Source organism: Armigeres subalbatus, chromosome 3 (assembly GCF_024139115.2).
Source record: "Armigeres subalbatus isolate Guangzhou_Male chromosome 3, GZ_Asu_2, whole genome shotgun sequence".
NCBI lineage: Eukaryota > Metazoa > Arthropoda > Insecta > Diptera > Culicidae > Armigeres > Armigeres subalbatus.
In genome coordinates this window covers 409737515-409761998 of record NC_085141.1, presented here as the reverse complement: position 1 = coordinate 409761998, position 24484 = coordinate 409737515, and the positions used below count along the sequence as shown (strand labels likewise).

The 24484-nt window shown below is 39.3% G+C and overlaps 1 protein-coding gene across 1 annotated transcript in view; it reads left to right on the top strand.

The window, feature by feature from the left end:
• The first annotated feature begins 14514 nt into the window (after positions 1-14514).
• LOC134227150 (fez family zinc finger protein erm) overlaps positions 14515-24484 on the top strand; it is a 38668-nt gene continuing 28698 nt past the window's right edge. The window contains exon 1 of the mRNA XM_062708451.1: positions 14515-14795. The gene's annotated coding sequence lies outside the window, so the exon portion shown is untranslated. The remainder of the gene's footprint in view (positions 14796-24484) is intronic.

The following is a 24484-nucleotide window of genomic DNA, read 5'->3' as shown; positions in this document are numbered from 1 at the left end:
GCTGAATAAATCTGACCATACTGATGTTTATTCAACTGGCAATTGTTACTTGGGATGTTGTTTTGGTATGCTATATTTATATCTAGTGAGTTAATTGATTCGAATTACTGTTTTGGTTAATGGTATGCCACACAAGCCAATGAGAAGAAGAATTCTGAAAGCTTCCAATAGATTATAGGGATCTGTATACACAAATATACCTACGTTTGCAAGAAATTTTAGAAGTTAGAAAAAAAATTGTCTGAAATTTGGAGTGACATTGTTCTTGAGATTTTAGAAAACCCCTAAATAGTACTGGTATTCTATAGATTTGATAATACAGTTTTGTCCTACCCACGTCTTGGAACGTGGCCGCGCCTCTGCCTGCGATCTCTAACGTGTCTTGAGAGATCAATATCATAACAACTAGATACCAACGTTTTCTGCAATTTAAAATCGTGGTTAAGTCAAGTTTATTTTGGAGTACAGTTTTCAAATGAAACAGGTTCAACGTTCAACTTCGTCTTACGAAAAGGACTTTGAAAAAAAAACACTCGTCCTGAAGGATTTTTTGTTCCTTTTTTGTGAGAGAAGAAGGGGAATGTGGGGTTTGAGTAAGTTACCATCAGCGTGTGATTAGGGGTGATCGGGGCAATATGTGCCACCTAAGAAAATCGTTCCGAAAAGTGCTGAAAAGCTAAAAAATCACCATTCAAAAGTTGTTGACTAATACTAGGGAGTGCTACCTTTCATATTACGTCGATGAATGATGAAAAAAACGTTTGGAAATGGTTGGAATGCACTTTTGAAAATGTATTGATTTTAATGTGTGCTTCCGACTATATGGGGCAATATGAGCTACCATATATATGGGCCACCCATCAAAAATGTTTTTCTGGGCGAGAAAAGTGTTGTAATATGGATGAATATGATATTCCTACAACAGTTTAGAGTATTCTATACAAAATAAGATTTATAAACCGCACAACAGCGGACCGAACCGATTTGCCACTCTTCACCGTTTGCACAGACACATTTCAATTGTTTAATAATGATTTTTTCTGTTCCGATCGCAGTAATGTAATGTGTTGTAATTTATCCGTAATGAATCTAACATACTTGATAATATTCTTGTATTCGGCAACTGAAATTTGAACTTGTTCACATATTAAGGCCTAATGTCTTGCTCTGTGCAGGTATGCCCATATTGCCCCATAGAGAGTGGTTTTGGGAAAAAACAAGTTTTTTAATAAATTCAGATTTGTATCAGTACAAACATGTATGCACAAAATTCAATTATAATAGATCTTTTGATTGTGATGAATTTTTGACCTGTATTTTAATCACTTTTGTCAAAACCTTATTTATGAACTTCAAATCTTATAATATTTCGGCCTATGTAGCGAAAATTTACATTTTTATGTGTATTTTCATGTTTGAATTGAATTTTAATGCGGTTTTCACGTTGAGGCATATTTGGAGCATTCTCTTAAAGATTATATAACTTCTACGTGATAAAACTTGTCAATAAGCACAAATTGAGGGTGGCTCATATTGCCCCGTATGTTCATATTGCCCCTACTGCCCCTATATATTACCACCTCAGCGTGTCATTCGGTGAGCAGCAAGCCATAACTTGGGCTCTTCTCGTCCGATCTCGGTGGCGTGCACACGCACCGACGGAGAGCTGCTGTCATCGCATTTTGCTGCAGCCATCTGGAGCCACACAGTCTCCCGCTTGGAAACGTCTTCTAGAAATCTCCCGTGATATCTCTGAGACAAAAAAAATAGTCTCCTAGATATTTTTGGTCGATTTCTAGAACCTGTCAGACCTCAAATCCGCCTCAAATGCAACAACCGTTTAAACCGGTGTCTACCTCAAATTTTAGACGAGTAGACCGTTTGAACCGGAAAGGATTTGACATAACGGTTCTCTTAGATAACGCAGAGATATCTCATAGACATTAGTACCACAGCTCTACTAGATTTTTATTAGATATGATTTAGATATGGGTACCACAATTCTTCTTCTTAGCATTCTTTTTTCGGCTTGTTTACAAAATAGTTTTTGTGGACATATTTATTTTAATTTTATTCTTTATTTTCTTTTCAACATTATATTTATACATTTTTATGTATAAATAATAAATTACCTAAAATATAAATACATATTAGAATCGATCATCTGCTTCATGGACATAGACAAACCCTAGACAAATATTGGAACCTGCTGCATTGTGGGCAGTAATAAGCGATGGATATTTCTACGAAAGTGTCCACTAAAACGGTTTTTTCCCCTGCTAAGGCCCTGCTAAGAAGAAAAGAGCAGAAAAGCGGTCCATTTCGAATGGAGTCCTCGGAAGAAAGGAAGGTATCCTGTTGCGGACGAAAGGAAGATATCCGTTTCCTTTCGTATTCTCTCGGAACTTCTGGGGAATTCTGCCGGAACTTTTGTAGGAATTATTCGGGAATACCAGGAAGAATTTTTCCGATTTTTTGAGGAATTCTTTCAAGTCATGGAGAAAAATCCCTGGACGGATTCACACGGAATTACAGAATGGACTCTGCCTGGAATTCTAGGAGGAGTTTTCTTGGAATACCTAGACAAATTATCTCGAAATTCTCGGAGGTATTCTCCCAAAATTTCTGTTGGATTTCTCTCGGGATTTCTGTAAAAATGCTCCCCGAACTTCTGAAGGATTTTTCCGGGAATTCCTGAATGAATTCTCCCTATATTCTTAGAGGAATTTCCCCGACATGCAATTCTCCCGAAATTCCTTGAGGAATTTGTGGACGGAATCTTCCGAAATTTCTGTAAGGATTCTTATAAAGCTCTTTGGGGATTCCTCTCGGAATTATTGTACCAAATTTCTCGGAATCACTGCACATTCTCGGAATTTTTGGGGGGACCCGGAATATCTATAAGAATTCACCTTGCTTTTTTGTAGGAATTATTCGAGAGAATTCTTCAGAAATTCATAGAGAAATTCTACTCGGAATTTCAGAATGAATTTTTTTCGCAATTTCTGAACGAGTTCTCCCCCAACTTTTGTAGGAATTATTCGGGAATTCCTGGAGGATTTCTCCCAAAATGGTTGGAGGGATTCTTCAGAAATTTATTGCGGAAACCTCCCGGAGCTCCTGAAGGGATTCTACTGTGGGACATACTGTGGGGCATACCAGATTCCTGTAAAAGAGACAAAATGGTGACAAATCTTTATGGAATATTTTGCAAACACAGAAAACACTTACATCGGTTTGGTTGTTGTAATAAAAGCCTAATCTTACTTCCAAATGATTTTTTATGCATTTTTTTCCTCGTTTTTTTCACTTTGAATGAAATCCGCCTCAACCGCTTCAACGGCAAGAACTGACGAAATATTTTACCCGGCAAAATCAATTCTGTGGGCGAGGGGATAGACGAAGAGCAAACATTGGCTAACGGTTCAAAAATAAAATGGTGATTCTGTTCAAATGTGCATTTGATAAGATGCAACCAATGACACATTCATAGGGTTGGCGTCCTGATGAGGTAGATTCCTGTTCGCTTTTAGACATCCTTCCATGCGGGCTCCTGCTCGTTTGGAACAAGATTTTGCATGGGAATGACAGATGAATCTCGTTCCAATTCTGACAGTGTTTATACTTTGTATTACATCTACTTTAGCTTAGCTGAGTGATGATCTCTATCGACACCAAAACTCACCCGAATGAAAAATGCCATTCCAAAGTGCTTCTGCTTGTCATGATCCTACATAGAATTGAGACAGAGGGATGTGTCCCTCTATCAGGTATCAGAATGTCGGCTCCAGGGGCACGTTCTCCTCAATTTGGGAGATTTGTGCCATCGCCTTCACAGCCTTTCTCATCACGCACCTGACTTTTCATGAAGAAAATGAACAAAAAGAACAGGAATATGGATGGGAGAAAAATGGGACCCTTGAAGAGGGCATACAATGTATAAACGTACAAAAGCTCTTTAGCTCCTTACCACAACGGGTTATGTACAATAAAACACTCTGACGGTTCAGGTTTCTGAAGTCAATTTCACTAAGTAAGTGTTTACCAAATATTTGGAAACGCAATTGCGCATAGACTGGGCAGTTATGCATATCAGATGATAAGAAGTTCCATAATCGGATTCACAACTATCACAAACAGATGAATCAACGCTTGAATATTTGCCATGTGATAGTTCAGTCGGCAGTGCCCGGTCAAGGCCTTGACTAAGACACTGCAATACTATTCAGACAGCTAAATAGCTTGATACCACCGGAGATGGCTCCCGGATGTACAATTTTGTTCGATGACTACTCTAATGCTATTTGTGATGAGCCCAAGAGTTGATCAAAAGCTTCACCCAACACTTGAATATTGGAATAGCTGGCTCAGAACCAATAAAGTCATGTGATGCACCATTACGAGCTAACGGTTCAAGTAATCTTGACCGATGCACTACCGTTTGCAACCATAAACGAGGTAGGGCTTTAGGACCCAATTAATAACTGAGGAAATGCTAATAGAATACTAAGTTGAAAAGCAGGCCAAGTTCCAGTCGGAATGTAGAGCCATTGAAACAGAAGAAGAGTTTGTTCAAGGAAGGCAAAAAATATGTATTCGGCGTACACTATAGGCGGATGTAGCCAATAAATTGTTTTGTCCATATGACTAAGAGTGTATTTCTCCAAGAGAGATATCGAAAGCACGCGTTTGCGCACTAAAACACGAGCCCATCGTACGTCTTCAGTTTTGTGTACAAAACAGAGCTCTTTACCTCACTGGCACCCACTTGCACAACTTTCTGTTTTCGAATGTCGGAAGCAAAGCAGAAAATTCGCAAGAACATCTACATATTAGAAATATAAAAAAATCGATTCCAGAAGATAAGACCTTTGCTCTCTGAAATATTGTTTGAACATATGATTGTAAAGCAATATTTTAAATATTTAAATGTATTATAACATAATTAAGCGCTTCATTGAAATTAAAATAAAAGTAAAGTTATTCCCGGCAGGAATCCTTGCTAAAAAGCTATGATAGTGATATTATTGTACGTAAACTTCTCCTTTGGATCACTAAAATAACGAATTTGTACTCATTACTAGCCAATCATCAAACACGATTTCAAAAGTGTAGAAAAGAAGATTATCTTATCGTATGAAACAGGAGGGGTGTTATGTTTCATCCAATGATAAAAAAAAGGAAATATTTTTGGATATCCCGACTTAATGAAAATAACCAAGAAAGCACATATAGCACAGAACATTATACAGTAACTGAGATATTTTTATACATTCTTTTACTGGTTTTCATTATTCGTCTTCTTATTGGCATTACATCCCCCACTGGGACATTGCCGCCTCGCAGCTTAGTGTTCATTCAGCCCTTCCACAGTTATTAACTGCGAGGTTTCTAAGCCAAGTTGCCACACCATTTTCGCATTCGTATATCAAATTTTTATGCCTAGGAAAGTCGAGAAAACTTCCAAACCGAAAATTTCCCAGACCAGTTCGGAAATCAAACCCATCGACCTTTAGCATGGTCTTGCTTTGTAACTACGCATCTTAACGCACGGCTGAAGAAGGATCTTCTCAACAAACAACGACAAGCTACAATTAAGCATCCAAGTTCAATTTTTGTTTATTTGTGATCTTCAAAGCTGAATAAAATAGATGCTAAAAGATATGTTACAGATAGATTTTATTTCAGCAACCAATACATTGGTCGGATCTATAGCACCGTGGAAGAAAACATTATAAGTTAAGTTAAGCTTACATCGTTTTACGCATTGGGTCGAGCAAAATGCATTACTGTCAAATACTCAATTCGGTTTTCGAAAAGGTAAATAACAAATGACTGTCTAGCGTTGCTCTCTTCAGATATACAGCTGGCCTATGCGCACAAGGAGCCACTGGCTTCAGTTTTCTTGGATATTAAGGGCGCTTTTGATTCTGTTTCCATAGAAGTACTGTCGGAAAATTTGCACAGTAGTGGATTACCTGTTATTTTGAACAATTTCTTGTACAATTTATTGTCAGTAAAACATATGAACTTCACTCTCGGCACTCTGACAACTTCCAGAAATAGCTACATGGGCCTTCCCCAAGGTTCATGTTTAAGTCCCTTGCTTTACAATTTCTATGTTAAAGATATTGACAATTGTTTGGAAGGACAATGCACGCTTAGACAACTTGCAGATGATGCCGTGATCTCCCTAAGAGGTTCATGTGCAAATGTTCTGCAAAGACCATTGCAAAATTCTCTAAATAACCTGACTGTTTGGGCCAGATACTTAGGGATCGAGTTCTCTCCGCAAAAAACTCAATTGGTAGGGTTTACTAAGAAGCGGTACCCAGCGCAACTGAAACTAAAGCTGTTGAAAGATGACATAAACCAATCTTTATCTTCTAAATACCTTGGGGTCTGGTTTGATTCCAAGTGTACCTGGAAAACCCATATTGATTATTTGTTAGAGAAATGCCGAAAAAGGATCCATTTTCTCCGTTCTATCTCCGGAACTTGGTGGGGCTCACCCGGAAGACCTCATCAAACTATATAAAACGACTATTCTCTATGTTTTAGAGTATGGCTCTTTCTGCTTCCTCTCAGCAGCTGAGTGCCACCTAATCAAATTGGAACGAATTCAATATCGCTGTTTGCGTATTGCTCTTTGCTGTATGCATTCAACGCATAACATGAGCCTGGAGGTGCTTGCTGGAGTCACTCCTTTAAAACACCGTTACTGGGAGCTCTCACTTAGAATACTGATCAAATGTGGAACAAGTAACACACTTGTATTAAAAAACTTCGATAATATGCTTGAACTGGCTCATCGTTCAAGATACCTGCGAGTCTATCTCAACTACATATCGTCAGATCTCTGTCTTCCATGTTATAATCCACCTCGAGTTCGCTTCGTCAACGACAGTTCCTCAATTGAATACGATCTGTCCATGAAACACGCTATTCAAGGAATACCAGATCATCTTCGACAAATATCTATCCCTTCCATTTTTTCTGAAAAATATGAACATGTCAATTGCAATAACAGATATTTCACTGATGGTTCTCGCATTAACGGATCCACTGGCTTCGCTGTTTTCAACGTAAGTTCAACCACCTCCCGAAAACTTCAGGAACCGTTTTCGGTTTATGTTGCTGAGCTGGCAGCAATTAACTTCGCTTTGGGGATAATTTCCAATCAGCCCGTAGACCATTATTTCATCTTCTCGGATAGTCTTAGTTCTATCGAGGCACTCCGGTCGATGAAACCTGTTAAGCACGCATCTTACTTTCTTACAACTATAAGAGAGCAGATGCCTGATTTGGTCGAAAGATCATTCAAGATTACCTTTGTATGGGTCCCATCCCATTGCCTAATCTATGGCAATGAGAAGGCGGACTCGCTGGCAAAGGTGGGCGCACAGGAAGGTGAAGTTTATGATAGACAAATCTCGAATAACGAGTTTTTCCCATTAGTCCGTCAGAGTACTCTTCAAAATTGGCAAATGATTTGGTCACACAATGAACTTGGACGGTGGCTATTTTCCATAGTTCCTAAGGTTTCTGCGCGAGCGTGGTTCAGAGGTGAGGACTTAAGTCGAGACTTCATTCGCACGATGTCGAGGCTTATGTCCAATCACTATTCACTAAACACACATCTCTACAGAATAAACCTGGTCGATAGCAGCCTATGTAGGTGCGGAGCCGGTTACGATGACATCGATCACGTAGTTTGGTATTGCTCGGAAAATGACGCCTCTAGAGAGCAACTATTGGATACCCTTGTGACCCGAGGTAAACAACCCTTCCGGGATATAAGAGGTGTTTTGGGAGATCGCGATGTGATATATATGCAGGCCATCTATGCCTTCCTTTGCTTGGCTGATATCGAAGTTTAATGCCTATATTCTTCTCTTTCTCAGTTTTTTTTTCTTGTCCGATTCTGTTTCTCTGTATCATGTACCCCGAAGCTCTGGCCATCCGCAAGATGCTCCCTGACAGTGTTGTAACATTTCATTTGCATTCTTTTTCATAATTTTCCCAGAACTTTTTTCAGTAGTTAGCTATCAACTATCAAGTATGGCGAACTTATAGCGCTTAAATGTGACTACAACTTTGTCTAACAAGAAATTGCTGTAAATATGTAATCTGGGGCGTGGGAGGCAAAATGTCATTCAAATGACATTATGTCAAATGACACGTGACATTTTGGAGAGATTTCACTCTCTAGCCTCAGATGTTATATTTAGAGTAATGTACCTTTGGACAAAAATATAGCACTGCTCAAGCGTTATGCGTGCATCTAAAATTTTGAAGTAAATTTGGCTTCCGAAAAAAGTTATGAACAAATTAGTCAAATGACATGCAGATGACATTTTACAAGCCTGCTCCCTGACGCAGTGTTGCATTTTGAACTGAACGCGAGCAAAGAGCTATCAGTGCGTTCCTACATTCTGAACTTAATCTCAGTAGTCTTGGATCATCGTTCAGAATTTTGCAAGTGCTCTTGAACTTCGCGTTCAGTTTACAAAATAGAACGCGTTCAAAAAATAGGGCCTTAAAATATTCTAGCTTGAAATAAAGTCAGCGGATTTGTTAATCAATAATGTAAATCGCTGTATTTCAAAACGAAGACTTTGCTGAGTGGAAATTAATCATTTAAATATCCTCACATATTCGATTGATTGCTTGAGGAGTATTGTCAAACAGTATAATTCGTATTGTGGGCAGTATATTTACAGTTCAAAGCATAGAGAAACCTAACTTTTTGTATTTTCAAATCATATATATAGTTCATAATGCTGTTGTGTAGAATTCTAGTATAGCGGAAAGGTTACTTGGCTATTGGTATATCAAGATTGAGTAGGGGAACAGACGGCTTTGGAAGGTTTCGTTCTATTATTGTCAGGGGGGCTTTTAACAACCAAATTTTATGAAATTTGGCCACAATATTCTTTGATATGCAAAGAATGTTTAGGCCAAATTTGAGCATAATCAGTTATGAATGACAATGATAGAACAAAACCTGACAAAGCCGTCATTCCCCCAAATATAATTATATAATCAAACAAAATTAAGCATCCAAAATGTGACCTCTAGTTTCATCTTCATAGTACTGTGTTCATCGTGTTCATGGATTGACTATCAAATGTTGCACCAAAGTTTAAGGAAAACGTATTGAAAGCAGACAAAAGCAAATAAATTTAGAAATACGATGTTGATAAGAGTTTAGAATCAGTCGATCAACCTGACGACAAGAAGCTTGATGAAATCTAAAACCGTACTAATTGAGGGAAATTAGGTCTCGGCAAGTTTATATCTAACCTTGTGGAAGTGGGATTTAAAGTACACTTTGAGATTTGGTCACAACATGTTTAATTATTGACATTCAAGGAATTTGAACAATATATTATAGTAATCCCCTGAACAAACCCGCCTAATCTTAGAGAAAAAAATATATTAATTGCTACGTTTTAGAAATCCTCCCTACTCTAGAATCGTGATTTTTTTATGCATAATGAAGAGGAATCTTTGTTCAATAGATTTTGTACCTACAATGAATAGAACAAGAACAACATTTCTTTCTAAAGTAAAACTAAAACAAATCGTTTAAGATTAAACATTTAGATTTATTAAGTTGTACTCAAGCTTAAACACACTAATTTATTATTCAACAAAATTTAACGGAACGCAATTGAATAAATCATCATTCAATTTAACGAATAAGATGTTGGCAAGATTTTCATCTGAAAGTTGAAGTCGTCTATCGGTGAGAATTACACTCAATGCACTGAAGGATCTTTCAACTGAAACTTGTGTGCATGGTGCAGCTAACACCATTTGCGATAGCTCATATAATTCCGGTTCAACTGACTTAATTGCTTTCCAGTAAGAGAGAATATCCGTATCAGCTGAAAGACGAGGTTGCGAGCAAAGATTTTCTAGTTTTTGCTCGAAAGTTTTTTGGGTCAGGTCCACTGTTGATTCCTTCATACGTAACATCTGTTCTCTAGAAACCGGAAAATGCTTATCTGCAAGCTCCTCGCCGTGGTTAATAGATCGATTCGAAAAGCGATGCTTTATCTTCTCCCAAACGTTCAGCAAATGCAGCTAAAATTAATAATATAATACATTTATAATTGGAATTCAGGATCAACTTAATTCAACAAATTGAAGTCAAATTCAAACATAAAAGTCATAGATAATCACTAACAGATAAATATTATTTTAGACATTCATTGAATTTTTGTACACATGGTCCATAACTTTTAAGTTCACTTTGAGTTTAATTTACGAATTGAAGAGGACCCTTAATATAAAATTAATATTTTGTTAGCAAACCTTCGCAGTAGTCTTCTCTTGTTGTGTAATGAGCTCACTTCCTCCATAGTTTATTCGAGGGTCCATGAAAATTGCTGCAAGGAACACTTTGTTCTCGAAAAGATTCTGTTGCCGCCTACTCATCGCTTGAAGCAAGCTTTTCGTCAAAGGTAACGATACTTCTTCCAATTCAATGCGACATGTCATCCAAATTAAATAGAAATCACCCATGGTTATGGATTCGGTTTGCAGCTTCACTGTTGCCGAGTAAACCGGTTGAAATGCTTTAGAAAAATTTTCAATAAATTTCCACATTTTTGCGCCAATTTTTAAAGTTTTCTCGTTTCTCAATATGTTCTGTATAAAATCCTTATGCTTCATAAAATACTCCACCATCAAAAACGCTGAATTCCATCGTGTATCACATTCGAGTGTAGCAATTGGCTTTCGGTGTACTTTGAAGATACGCCGCCACTTATTAGTGCGAAGTATAGATGCAATGCTTCTAATGAGCCCTATCTGTTTCTTGATCCTTGGAGATCTTATAACATCATAAACTGCTAATTGTAATGTGTGTGCTGCACATCGAACTCCGTCTAACATAGCAGCGGACACTACAGTGTCGTCAGGTTGATCGATCGATTCGGAATCTTCATCACTGCTAGTATTAGCTTCTTCCTCACTATCCCAATCAGCAACCAATGTAAGCTCATCACTACCACAGCTGTCTTCATCTTCAGAATCATCGGAGCAATTGTTCATTTCTCTATCACTATCGATACTTTCGAAGTGGGTGGCTTGGTCCTCTTGCAAGAGTGTTATCGCTTTGACAAAATTAGCTCCGTTATCCGTCGTAATCGAGTAAACATGATCTAAACCTATATCAAACTTGTCCAGAATGGTTAGAACTTCTTGCCGCAAATTCTCCGCTGTTTGAGCCACTTTAATGTCCACAAGTCCAAGTGTTCTGATGGTTATTTTACCATCTTTCAGATATTGGATATTAACACCCAATATGCTTCGCCCTTTCCGTGTCGCAGAGTCCAACTTAAGACATACAAACTTGAACTTAAGATCTTCAATCATGCGGTTTTTGAACTTCTCCGCAGTGTACTTAACTTTGGATGGTATATTGTTTCGATTGATTTTTTTTTAAGAGCATCTTGAATTTTGTGCAATATATCACATATACCTGGTTTCTCAAACACGGACAACGGCATGCCACCAGATGTAACCATTTTGACACAGGCTTTATTGAAAAAATTTACATCAATTGCGACTGACACTTTTGGTATCTTCTTGGGTTCCGGTTCACTCTCTTCAATTTCATCTTCAGGATCCAAACCTAATTCTTGGAATTGCTTGGGATGCATGTCCTTTAGATGACGCTTCAAATTACTCTTCTTTGTGGAGTTTAGGCTTTTCTGACATATTTTGCATTTGGCAGGAGGAGCATCGATATCGTCGAACTGACTGGTGTTTATTGCTGTTGATTCTTTAGCAGACATTTTACGTTTTGTTGGGGTAATTTTGTATTTGAATTCCTAGTAGTTATGTATAATTTTATAGATTAAGGCAATAAAATTCGGAAACAGGTATCATACCATTGCTCAACACTGGCTTCTTGAACGTATTGTACCGCTGCACTGGAAACAACTTTGAACACACTAGAAAACGATATCTTCGTAGATGTAGGTAGTCGGTCGGTATGGTACCAGAAACAAATTTTGAACTACAGGCACAGGAATGACGGAAGCTTTGAATGATTCTTCTGGTTATCGCTCAGTGAAGTTGAAATTAATAAGCCAGGCGAATATAAGTATTGACACAACTATTGCCAAATTATTGTTTATCTGACACGAAGTTTGCTACGAAAGTGAACTTTGATCATTTCATGTTCAGTTCAAGCCTGCTGTGAGTTCCATTTTTTTGATCAGAACGCACCATCATTCTATAAACTCGTACATTCTTGCTCGCAATTTGAACGCGTTCAAATGCATCACTGCCCTGACGAACCAAAATCGAGCACGACGCTACGCAAAATCGTTTTCAACGTTCAACGTAAAACGCCCGGATGAGCAGCTGAAATAACCTAAACCCAAATCCCTACCCCGTCCGTCCTGTATTAAGTTTTTTAACCTTGAGTCGCCCCGAGTATTATGGTCTATGTCCCCTCCCAACTAACTGTTAAGATAAGATGATATACCATGTAAAAATATCATACTTGAGCATTGCGGCTCCGCAAAGTGTCACACACGACTGAGCCTACCAAATAAATGAACCGGTAAAAAAAAAGTTTTTCGTGAAAAGATCATAGTGTTGAGAAAACCCGCGTTAGATTTCTTTAGCCATACAAACTTCAGGTGGTTAACTCATGCTGGCTATTTCTACATATTCGATAGCGCTTGGATACGGCAGCGGCGGGTAGGAAACCAACCACTGTATGTGATTCATTCGTAATTGATTATTGATTATTGATCATATTTTAATTCATTGATAATAATTTTAATTCATTATTGATCATTTTTCCCTGTGCATCTGAGCCTTTTGTTTAATTCTATTTACCCGAGCCTTCTATCGAATCACTTTTGATATCTTCTCGGCCTTCGCAGTGAGATCGACTTCAGTGTCTCATACGACCTTACATCGAATCAATGCCGAATACAGAAGACAACATCACTGTTTAAGTTTGAATTCGTATTGTAGACGAAAAAAATGGAATGAAAAAAAATCGGCTTTTGACAACAAAAAACATTCCAAACAAATAAGCTCTGTAACAATTTTTAATAACGAGATGAGCCTGCCAAGGGCCGAAAGTGTCGAGTAAAACAATAATTATAATTTTCAATTCAAAATGAGAAATTGATAAAATCACGAAATGAAAGATGTCAACCATGGAACATTTAAAGAAATCGGTAGGTAATTTTCACATGTTCGGAATATGGCTATAGCTGTTTAAGCAATAATTTTCGGCCAAGTCGATCCGACAAAAAAAAGCAAAACAAACAATATTCCTCTCCCACACACTCATCCTCACCGCTCAATCATTGCCTGGACCTGAGCATTCTTCTCGGTCCACTCGATGGAACCGATTTTACGACGTAATTGCACCCCAACCATCGATTCCGAACGCTAGCAAAAGTGTCATAAGGAGTGCGGGGGCGAAATTCTGCCGAAACAGGTCCCGGACCGCGCGGAACGGCATCCCCGAAATGCGCGGCGGCGAACAACGTCGATGACGAGGGGCTCCGTTTTGGTTTCTACATGATTGATGGCGGTCGCTAGTAAAGAGCGGCGGGTGCGAGTTTCATTCATGGATTCGCGTGTTCCGAGGATTAGCGGGTCCCTCGAGCTGCTGCCGCTGGAGTGGAAGTAGGATGACCTGGCAAACTGGGGTGAGGGCGATAACTGCTGGAAGGAGTAGGGCGCATGAGTGGAAGGAGTTGGAAATGTGTGATAGTGCGAACCATTTGGACGAGTGTGAATCAAGGTAGATTAGGGTGAGGCTTGCTAGAATGCGATGAATGCGTATTTTGTGAAATGTTGCTTAGAATACGATTTTGCTCTCTTGTCATAGGACGAGCCAGTATTGTTCAAATTTCACCTTGGATTGCATTATAAGGTTACAGAAGCGTATACGACCTTATTATGGGGTCGAAATATATATGTAAGTAGAAAATGCCAGACAAGAATTATACAAAGTTGCTCAATTTGCGCCGTTCCATAAAAAACTTTTTGCCCCCTCAAATTGGCATTTTTCATCAAAGTTATTCGAGAAATTCAGCCAAATTTTTAAATATAAATTTCAAGCAAATTCGTGATCTGAATAACTAGAAAGAGCGATATACGTAAAGCTAAAACCCAAACAACCTGTTTTCCCGATCACCCACCCTAACCGGCAGCGAACGGTGGTATCACACGCGCCCAACCACCACACGACGCCCATTCCATGTTGCCGTCGTCGTCCTCGTCGATGCCCGTTCCGTTCCGTTTCGTTTATCGAAGTGTGTCTTTGTGGTGTGGCGCAGGCGGGGTGAAGCTTTTCCACGTTTTCCACTAGCACAAACTCCCCCTCTACCAAACAATTTCACAACACACAGGCAGGCAGGATGTGCGGTGCGTCTCCCATCCTTGTGCGCCGTATGGACGCGGCACGGCTATGCTATGGAAACAGATGAAGGAAACAGGAGTGGTAGTGTAGTAGTTCCAGTCCCGTGCTGCAGTCGTAAAAATAAAACATATATTTTTATTTTAATCGATAATAATAAAGTCCATCCAGCTTTTCCCTTCAAACACACATTTAATTGTCTCCTGTGTTGGTTCCTGTCGCGACAGTCGTAGTCAAGTGCGCGCCAGGTTCCTCATTCCGAGTGGTGACGACGTTGTGACAGGATGAAGCCATAGTGAGTGTCCCGTTTTCCCAGTTTTCATCCCAGGATATTGCAGCAGGAGCAGCAGAAAAAAATACAGGACTAAAAATCACCGAAGAAACGGTAAGTGCGGTGGAACCAAATGTGATCATCCTCCTTGTTCGGAATCTTTCCATTGAAAGGGTTAAAAAACGACTCCCGTATAGCGGAGGCAGTGCAGAGGAAAGGGATTTTGTTTTGAATTTGTGCCTCACGCCCCGGCCCTCAGGGAAAAAAGTGAAAGTGAATCCACTTCCGCTGCGACTCCATCCACCATTTTCTCTTTCCACCAGCCCAGCGTTGCAGAGGAGCTTCATCGTAGGCTTTGTTCTATGTGCGCGACGACGACGGCGGCGACTCCAACTCCAATGATCCTCTGCCACCATCTTTGCCATCGCACACCCATTTTGGGGACCGCGTTTTGGGTCGGGGTTTTGACTCTGCAGCGTAGTATACGGATGGATGGCAGGTTGTAGAATGGAGCAAAAGCACGATGGGAAAATTGCGTACCGTAACCCGCGTCCGAAAAAAAAACCCTAAGAAAGTGGTAAACATGCTGATCGGTGGGATGGGACGGATCGAAGAAGGGCGGGGGCTGACCAGGGTTACATTTTCGTACCTAATTGATTTGTTGAACAGAATGAATTGTTTGAATCTCTATAAGAATTTGATGAAAATATGAATTAAATTGACAAAGTGTATCAATATAAAAATTGAACCTGAAACTGATCAACCGATCGATAGATTTCCCAAAAGTATACCGCGTTCACTGTAAAACAGCTTTATATCCGAACAGTTTTTTTAAAACTTTATTTTAGTGATTTTTAAATTTGACATCAGTTCATCACCGAAAAGTTTCGGTTTATTTCAATATCATATTAATTGACAGTTCTTCTAAAAGCTAAGCCAACGATATTTCTAAATACCCTGTGAAACACTGAGATGTACAAAACGAAGTTTTGAAAATTATGGGAGAGATCGTAGTGTGCCAAGTTTTCGGTTAGACGCGGAAAATGTTTGCTCCCATAATTTGTTCTGTATTTCATTCAATTCACCTTTCAAATTTTCAATTTAACTCGAACAGACCAGTTGAAACAACTGTTTTAGAGATTTGGAAAATAGTGGAGATTGTATATATGAGTTCAATTCGAATGTATGTAACGTGCTTTCTTGTGTGTGTCAGTTGCGTATTTTAAATAATTTTGTGATTTTCAACAGACCCAGTTAATCGATATCCAATTGGAATGCCTAGTGAGTTTGTTCCACGATGGAATGCTTCTTTAAAGTGCACACATATTCATTTGCTACTGACGCTTCAGAGCTAAAACTGATTTGCTTCTAAGGCAAACTTGTTCAACTCAAGCCCACTAAATTACGGAAAAAAACAAAAGATTTTCAATAAAAATTGTCTTCTAAATAAAATATATACAAATAGAACGGCCATATTGGAAGATTATGCCTTTAGAGTGAAAAGACGCCTAATAAAATGTAGTTTGGTGGAAAAGGGAAGAGTAGTTTGTCCAAGTGTGACTGAATATCTAAGTGTTATTTTTATCATCCCCGGCATATAATGATTTTTGTTTTAATAATACAAATCGTGAGCTAAACCGAAATAACTGATTGATTCCAGTAGTTACATGGAAGTTAGATACTGAACATCTCATGCGGTGCAAATAACTCGCAATCCAATTAAGTCTGTCGCGCAGCTTTCCGCGGTAGCCGTTGTCATCGTCATTAATCATTATAAGGCTGGAACAAATTTTATTTTCTTCTTCTGTCTCCACCCCCTCGATTTTGTGTGGCTTTTGTAAATCAAGGGGGGAGTTCAGATTTCATTGAAAAAAAATATTAAAATATTGAGTTTTCCCAGATTATAATTAATTCTTTAAGAAAACTGATAAGTTTTTCGATTTCATCAATTTTATCAATTTATTCATTTATTTTTTCATTTTCCTCCCCCTCGTTATCGAAAGACTAACAGGAGTATAGAAGAAAATAATACTTGTTCCGGCCTAATAGAAATCTATTGAAGTTGGTCGAGCATGAGCGAATTTTTCAAGTTGTAGTTAATGTAACTAAGTGTTATTATTTCAAAGTAAACATTTTATAAGCTAAACATAACATTATTCTCAATTTTTTAGTCTGATAGATTTTAAGTAAAATGGCCTATGTGCTGTAGTAGCACAAATTAACACTACATCTCACACGCATAGATTTTGCTGTTACAAAATAGATTATAGGTTACCAGGTACTGTCAAATTAACGGGTGCTCAAATGCATTTTTTATTATTTCTATTTCATGGTCTGCATAAAGTTACTGATCCAAAAATTCTATAAATCTATACATCAACTGACACACAAGAAAAAATCAGATCAGTTGCTCCCTATATTGAAACAATTTGAAGCAACTTCGATGCTAATTTTCTTTATTAGGATTATTTAAACAACTTTCTCTATCAAACTTAAAAAATCTAGTATACATTTTCATACCGAGATTTAGGTATATGTTGAAAATATTGCAGGCCAGTTTTTCTTTTCACTTCTTGTGCGCAGAACGATCCCACGATCACCAAAATGTTTTGTTCTACGTTGCGCAAATGAGTAAATTAATTAACAAATACAGAATCGCGATCTTCGAAATATTTGGTTCTGTTTTGTGTGGGTGAATAAATTAATTAGCAAATGAAATATTAGTGCGCTTCCGATCGTGTTTCCTCTAATAAGCCGATAATTACATTTATTAACAAATACAAATTTAGTGCGTGTTCTATCGATCGATCAGCAGAGCGATCGCGCGATCATCGAAATATTTGGTTTTGCTAAGTGCGGTTGATAAGTCGATTAACTAAATAGTGCGCGTTCGATCGTGTTTTTGTTTAAACTTCATCAAACTACACGCTACACACGGCAAACCGTTTACAAAAACGAACCCTGCTACACTTCCCATATATCCGACATTCCAGTGATTTCTCGTGAAAGTGCAGATGACTCGTCGGCTTCCATCAAAGCGAGTATCACGTCAACAATTTCCTACCTATTGCGTAATTGATTTGCATTCGTACACGGCCGGCGCTGGAATTGCTTGACGTTGGGTCACCAGTTTTTACACATTTAGGATGATGTTAGTCCCAAAAATCATCTGCTGTTTCTCTGTGTAATTACAGCTGACCTGGCAATAACGGAGTAGCAACCGTACCGTACCGTACAAAACATGAAACATAGCAATTTTTTTTCCTGTTCGGATGTGCCACTGCGACCAGTTATTAGATCTATTGTGGCATTTCCCGATGAATTGCAGAATCGGTTTCGATACAGATTTTGTTTTGTTTTTCTCATAAGTTTCAGAAGGAATAAAGTATTGTGACAAGGTCCCGCTATTTAGACCCTTCGCTGAGAGTTATCTTAATAAAGGCGCGCCCCTTATCAATCAATACTTACTCCGGTTTGAGAAAAGTCGCAAGACACATCCGCAACTGCCAACGCAACAACGCAACGGCTGCTATTTCAGCTGCCGTTCAAGTTAGTGATTTTTATGATGTCATTTCCATAGACGAATCGGACTCTGACGTAGCCGATATGGATGATTCTGCGGAGGTACACGTACCCGAGAAGAGGAAGAAACTGTCTTCCCAGGATTGCGCCGTAAGAAAACAAAAATCATCCCTAGAAGCTTGCCTAAATCTGATGGTAATGGGGATTATTTAAAATTCCGAAGCAGCCTGTCTATACTGCTCCTTTTGACCCATGTTGCAGTAAGACATTCCCGCCATTGCCTAAAACTGATGTTACAAAGAAACATCAGTCAAGGAATATCTCTGAGCAGAAAACTGCTACTCGCACTTCCATGAAAAGAATCTCGTCCAAGCGAGGATTGATATCCTTTAAGGACCTTGTGGATCGTATTTTGAACTTATTCAATATTCCGAATTCATTGAGGCCAATCATTGACCTCTTTATTCCAACAGTTGAAAGTTATCTGAAGCAATTGACTGTTTCATGGCCCCTTCTTGCAGGACTTGTATCTTTCGATGGATAATACGGCCATACAAGATACAATCACTGTGCTGCAGTGGAACTGTCATAGTCTGAAACATAAATTGGACGTGTTTAAGTTTTTAATTCGCAACTCCGATTGCGATATATTTGCACTCTGTGAAACATGGCTTTCTTCTGAAGATGAAATCAACTTCCACGATTTTAACATTATTCGCCAAGATCGGAATGATCATTATGGTGGCGTTCTTTTGGGAATCAAAAAATGTCACACTTTCTACAGAATTCCCATTCCGACTGTTAATGGTTTAGAAATCGTCGCTTGCCAAGTAAATGTAAAGAATAAAGATCTTTGCATAGCTTCAGTGTATATTCCCCCAAATGCCTCACTTAATCGTCGGCATCTTTGGAGCGCAGTCTCTCTTTTATCATCCCCAGTTTTAATTCTGGGTGATATGAATGCACATGGTATTGCATGGGGCGAAACTAGAGACGATAACAGAGCGCCTATTTTCTATGATTTGTGCGACGATTTCAACTTGAATATTTTGAACACAGGCGAAGTAACTCGAATAGGACCTCAAGGTCAGGAAAGTCGAATAGATCTGTCTTTATGCTCTAATTCACTATCATTAGATTGCACGTGGAAGGTAATCCAAGATCCCCATGGTAGTGACCACATGCCGATAGTCACCACAATCAAAAGCGGCTATCAACAATCAGTGCCAGTTAATGTTCCTTTCGACCTCACGAAAAACATTGACTGGCAAATATTTGCATCGGCGGTAAAAATTGGTATTGAATCAACTGATATTCTTCCTCCACTGGATGAGTATCGATTCCTTACCGAATTGATTCATAAAAGCGCACTCGAAGCTCAGAAACGACGCGTTCCAAGTACATCTGTCATAAGAAGACCAGCCACTCCTGGATGGGATGATGAATGTACTAAGTTGTATTCCGAGAAATCTGATGTCTTCAAGGCTTTCCGTAAACACGGAAGGTCTGAGCTTTTCGAAGAGTATTTGAAGCTTGAAAGAAAGCTCAAAAATCTTCTCAAGGCTAAAAAACGTAGCTACTGGCGACGTTTTGTCGAGGGACTATCGCGAGAAACCTCAATGACAACACTTTGGAAAACGGCCCGCAACATGCGGAACCGCATTTCCACCAACGAGAGTGAAGAATACTCCAATCGATGGATATTCAACTTCGCAAAAAAGGTCTGTCCAGATTCCGTACGAGCAGAACCGCTATTTCGAGATTCAATCACCGATCCCGGTTCGTTGGGTGGACCATTCTCAATGCTGGAACTTTCTATGTCTCTTCTTTCATCGAACAACTCTGCTCCGGGATGCGATAACATCAAATTCAATCTTCTTAAAAACCTCCCAGATATCGCAAAAAGACGATTACTTGACCTGTACAACTGTTTCATGGAGTACAACATTGTGCCACCTGAATGGCGACAGGTCAAAGTAATAGCTATTCAAAAGCCTGGAAAACCAGCGTCTGATCACAATTCTTACCGACCGATTGCCATGCTATCATGCATGAGAAAGTTATTGGAGAAAATGATCCTTTTTAGAATCGACCATTGGGTTGAACAAAATGCATTACTCTCAAATACTCAGTTTGGTTTTCGCAAAGGTAAAGGAACAAACGGGGCCCTCCTTAGCCGTGCGGTAAGATGCGCGGCTACAAAAATGCAAGACCATGCTGAGGGTGGCTGGGTTCGATTCCCGGTGCCGGTCTAGACAATTTTCGGATTGGAAATTGTCTCGACTTCCCTGGGCATAAAAGTATCATCGTGTTAGCCTCATGATATACGAATGCGAAAATGGTAACTTGGCTTAGAAACCTCGCAGTTAATAACTGTGGAAGTGCTTAATGAACACTAAGCTGCGAGGCGGCAATGTCCCAGTGGGGGATGTAATGCCAACGAAGAAGAAGAAGAAAGGAACAAACGATTGTCTAGCGTTGCTTTCTACAGATATACAACTGGCCTTTGCGCACAAGGAGCAACTGGCTTCAGTTTTCTTGGACATTAAGGGCGCTTTTGATTCAGTTTCCATTGAAGTACTGTCAGATAATCTGCACAGTAGTGGATTACCCGTTATTTTAAATAATTTCTTGTACAATTTGTTGTCAGTTAAACATATGAACTTTAATCTCGGCACTCTGACAACTTCCAGAAATAGCTACATGGGTCTTCCCCAAGGTTCATGTTTAAGCCCCTTGCTTTATAATTTCTACGTTAAAGATATTGATAATTGTTTGGAAGGACAATGCACGCTCAGACAACTTGCAGACGATGCCGTGTTCTCTCTAAGAGGTCCGTGTGCAGCTGTTTTGCAAGGACCATTGCAAAGTACCCTAGATAATCTGACTGTTTGGGCCAGACATTTAGGGATCGAGTTTTCGACGCAAAAAACTCAGTTGGTTGTGTTTACTAAGAAGCGGTATCCTGCTCAACTGAAACTCAAGCTGTTGAATGATGACATCAACCAATCTTTATCTTCTAAATACCTTGGGGTCGTGTTTGATTCCAAATGTACCTGGAAACTCCACATTGAGTATTTGATACAAAAATGCCGGAAAAGGATCCATTTTCTACGTTCTATCTCTGGAACATGGTGGGGTGCTCACCCGGAAGATCTCATCAAACTATATAGAACTACTATTCTCTCTGTTTTAGAATACGGCTCTTTCTGCTTCCTCTCAGCAGCTGATTGCCACCTAATAAAATTGGAACGAATTCAATATCGTTGTTTGCGTATTGCCCTTGGCTGTATGCATTCAACGCATAATATGAGCCTGGAGGTGCTTGCTGGAGTCACTCCTCTAAAGCACCGCTACTGGGAACTCTCACTTCGAATACTGATCAAATGTGGAACAAGTAACACACTTGTGTTAGAAAACTTCGATAATATGCTTGAGCTGGTTCATCAGTCAAGATTTCTGAGAGTTTATCTCAACTACATATCGTCAGATCTTTGTCTTCCATGTTATAACCCACCAAGAGTTCACTTCACCAACGACAGTTCCTCCATTGAATACGATCTGTCCATGAAACATGCTATTCAAAGAATACCAGATCATCTTCGACAAATATCTATTCCCTCACTTTTTTCTGAAAAATATGAACATGTCAATTGCACCAACAGATATTTCACTGATGGTTCTCGCATTAACGGATCCACTGGCTTCGGTGTTTTCAATGTAACTTCAACCACCTTCCGAAAACTTCAGGAACCGTGTTCGGTTTATGTTGCTGAGCTGGCAGCAATTAACTTCGCTTTGGGGATAATTTCCAATCAGCCCGTAGACCATTATTTCATCTTCTCGGATAGTCTTAGTTCTATCGAGGCACTCCGGTCGATGAAACCTGTTAAGCACGCATCTTACTTTCTTACAAACATAAGAGAGCAGATGCGTGATTTGGTCGAAAGATCATTCAAGATCACCTTTGTATGGGTCCCATCCCATTGCCTAATCTATGGCAATGAGAAGGCGGACTCGCTAGCAAAGGTGGGCGCACAGGAAGGTGAAATTTTTGAAAGACAAATCTCGAACAACGAGTTTTTCCCACTAGTCCGTCAGAGTACTCTTCAAAATTGGCAAATGAATTGGTCACACAATGAACTTGGACGGTGGCTATTTTCCATAGTTCCTAAAGTTTCTGCGCGAGCGTGGTTCAGAGGTGAGGACTTAAGCCGAGGCTTCATTCGCACGATGTCGAGGCTTATGTCCAATCACTATTCACTAAACGCACATCTCTATAGAATTAACCTGGTCGATAGCAATCTTTGTAGGTGTGGAGCCGGTTACGATGACATCGATCACGTAGTTTGGTATTGCACGGAAAATGGCGCCTCAAGAGAGCAACTATTGGATACCCTTGTGGCCCGAGGTAAACAACCCTTCCGGGAACTAAGAGATGTTTTGGGAGATCGCGATGTGGTGTATTTGCAGGCCATCTATGCCTTTCTTTGCTCGTCTGACATCAAAGTTTAATACTTCAATTTTTTCTTTCTCAGTTTTTTTCTTGTCTCTGTCTCATTGTTCCGTGTACCATGAAGCTCTGGCCATCCGGAAGATGCTCCCTGAAGAACCAAAACCCGAGCACGACGCTACACCAAACCAGACATGGCGTCAAATACCCGGATGAGCAGCTGAAATACCTCAAACCTAAATCCCGTCCATCACCAAATTACGCAATCTAACCTTGAGTCGCCACGAGTATCTTGGTCTTTGTCCCTTTCCCTTACTAACTGTTGATAATAAGATGATATCGATTGTAAATATCATTAAGAGTCTCGGCTCCGTTAAGTGTTATACACGCCTGAGCCTGTCAAATAAATACAATAGATAAAAAAAATTAAAAAAAAGATTTTTTTTTCGGCAGTCAGTTCAGCCGAGGTTTTTTAACTAATTGCTAGAAAGTGGTTTCCGCTGCATACAGTTTAGCCTAAACCAAGAGAAATTTGAGTTCTACAACCATCTGCAGGGTGAGGGGCCCTCCTTAGCCGTGCGGTAAAACGCGCGGCTACAAAGCAAGACCATGCTGAGAGTGGCTGGGTTCGATTCCCGGTGCCGGTCTAGGCAATTTTCGGATTGGAGCTCTGTCCTAGTGTGGGGATGTAATGCCAATAAGAAGAAGAAGAAGAAGAACCATCTGCAGGGTAAAGTTATTTTTGTTATACTTCAAAAAACTGATATTGGTATAGAGGACTAAATACGATGAATACCTGAATTACCTGAAATTACCCGAATTACCTGAAAACCGGGAAAAACACGGGAATTTGAAATCACCGGGAAAAAACGGGAAAAACCCGGGAATTTGATCAAGTTACCGGGAATTTCTCCAAATTTATATTCTTTCAAATTTACATTAAATTAATATTCCAAAAGTATATGTTATGTATATGTTATTTAATTATTTATGTAAAAATAGCAGATTTGCTAATAACGTTAAAACACTTGAATTTGAAGCTGGATTTCGGAAAGTCGTAGGACTTTGAATATTTTTTTCTTAAATTTTATCAGCAAACCTTACTGCTATTACAATATTCTTACATAATTTCGAAGATTCCTACACACTTTTTTTACCGAGATCTCAGCAAAATGTTAAACTTTTACCGAGATTCACAAAACCGTGCCACAGCAAACATGTTCTTTGTCAAGATTTCTGTCAAGATTGCTGAAAGTCAGCAAATAATTGGCCGAAAATCAGCGAACAAACGCCATTTTTGCGGGAATATCAGTTATTTATTTTGCTGGCACACGGCTGTGCGGATTGCGTAAAAGCGTGTGCAAGCTTCTTTTATAAGTTCAGAAAATTTTGTGGAGTCTTGCGATTTGTTTAGAAATTCCTGGGAGCTTCCTGTAATCTACACACTTCGTTTTTATTTCTGCAGCTGATGACTATTGCAATGACTATTGTAGCAGTAACTGCTAGAATTGAAAATGAACGGAAAGCTAGTTTCTAATCTATATCTTCTTTCTATATCTAACTTGAACTCCATCAATTGCTTTCTCCTACCACACTGGCAACTCGTTAACCAAGACGAACCTCTGCCCGTCATCCTCACCCAAAAGATTCTATAAAATTCCGCAGGAACTAGTGGTAAGTGCAGAGGTATATTCGGCTTGCAGTGGGCGAGTGAATGCATCAACAATTCCTCCCCTTCCCTACATTGACTTACATTCTGACGTAACCTAAGTAACCTAGTATGACCTAACAAATGAGATCACCAGTACTTCTACATTAAAGATGAGTG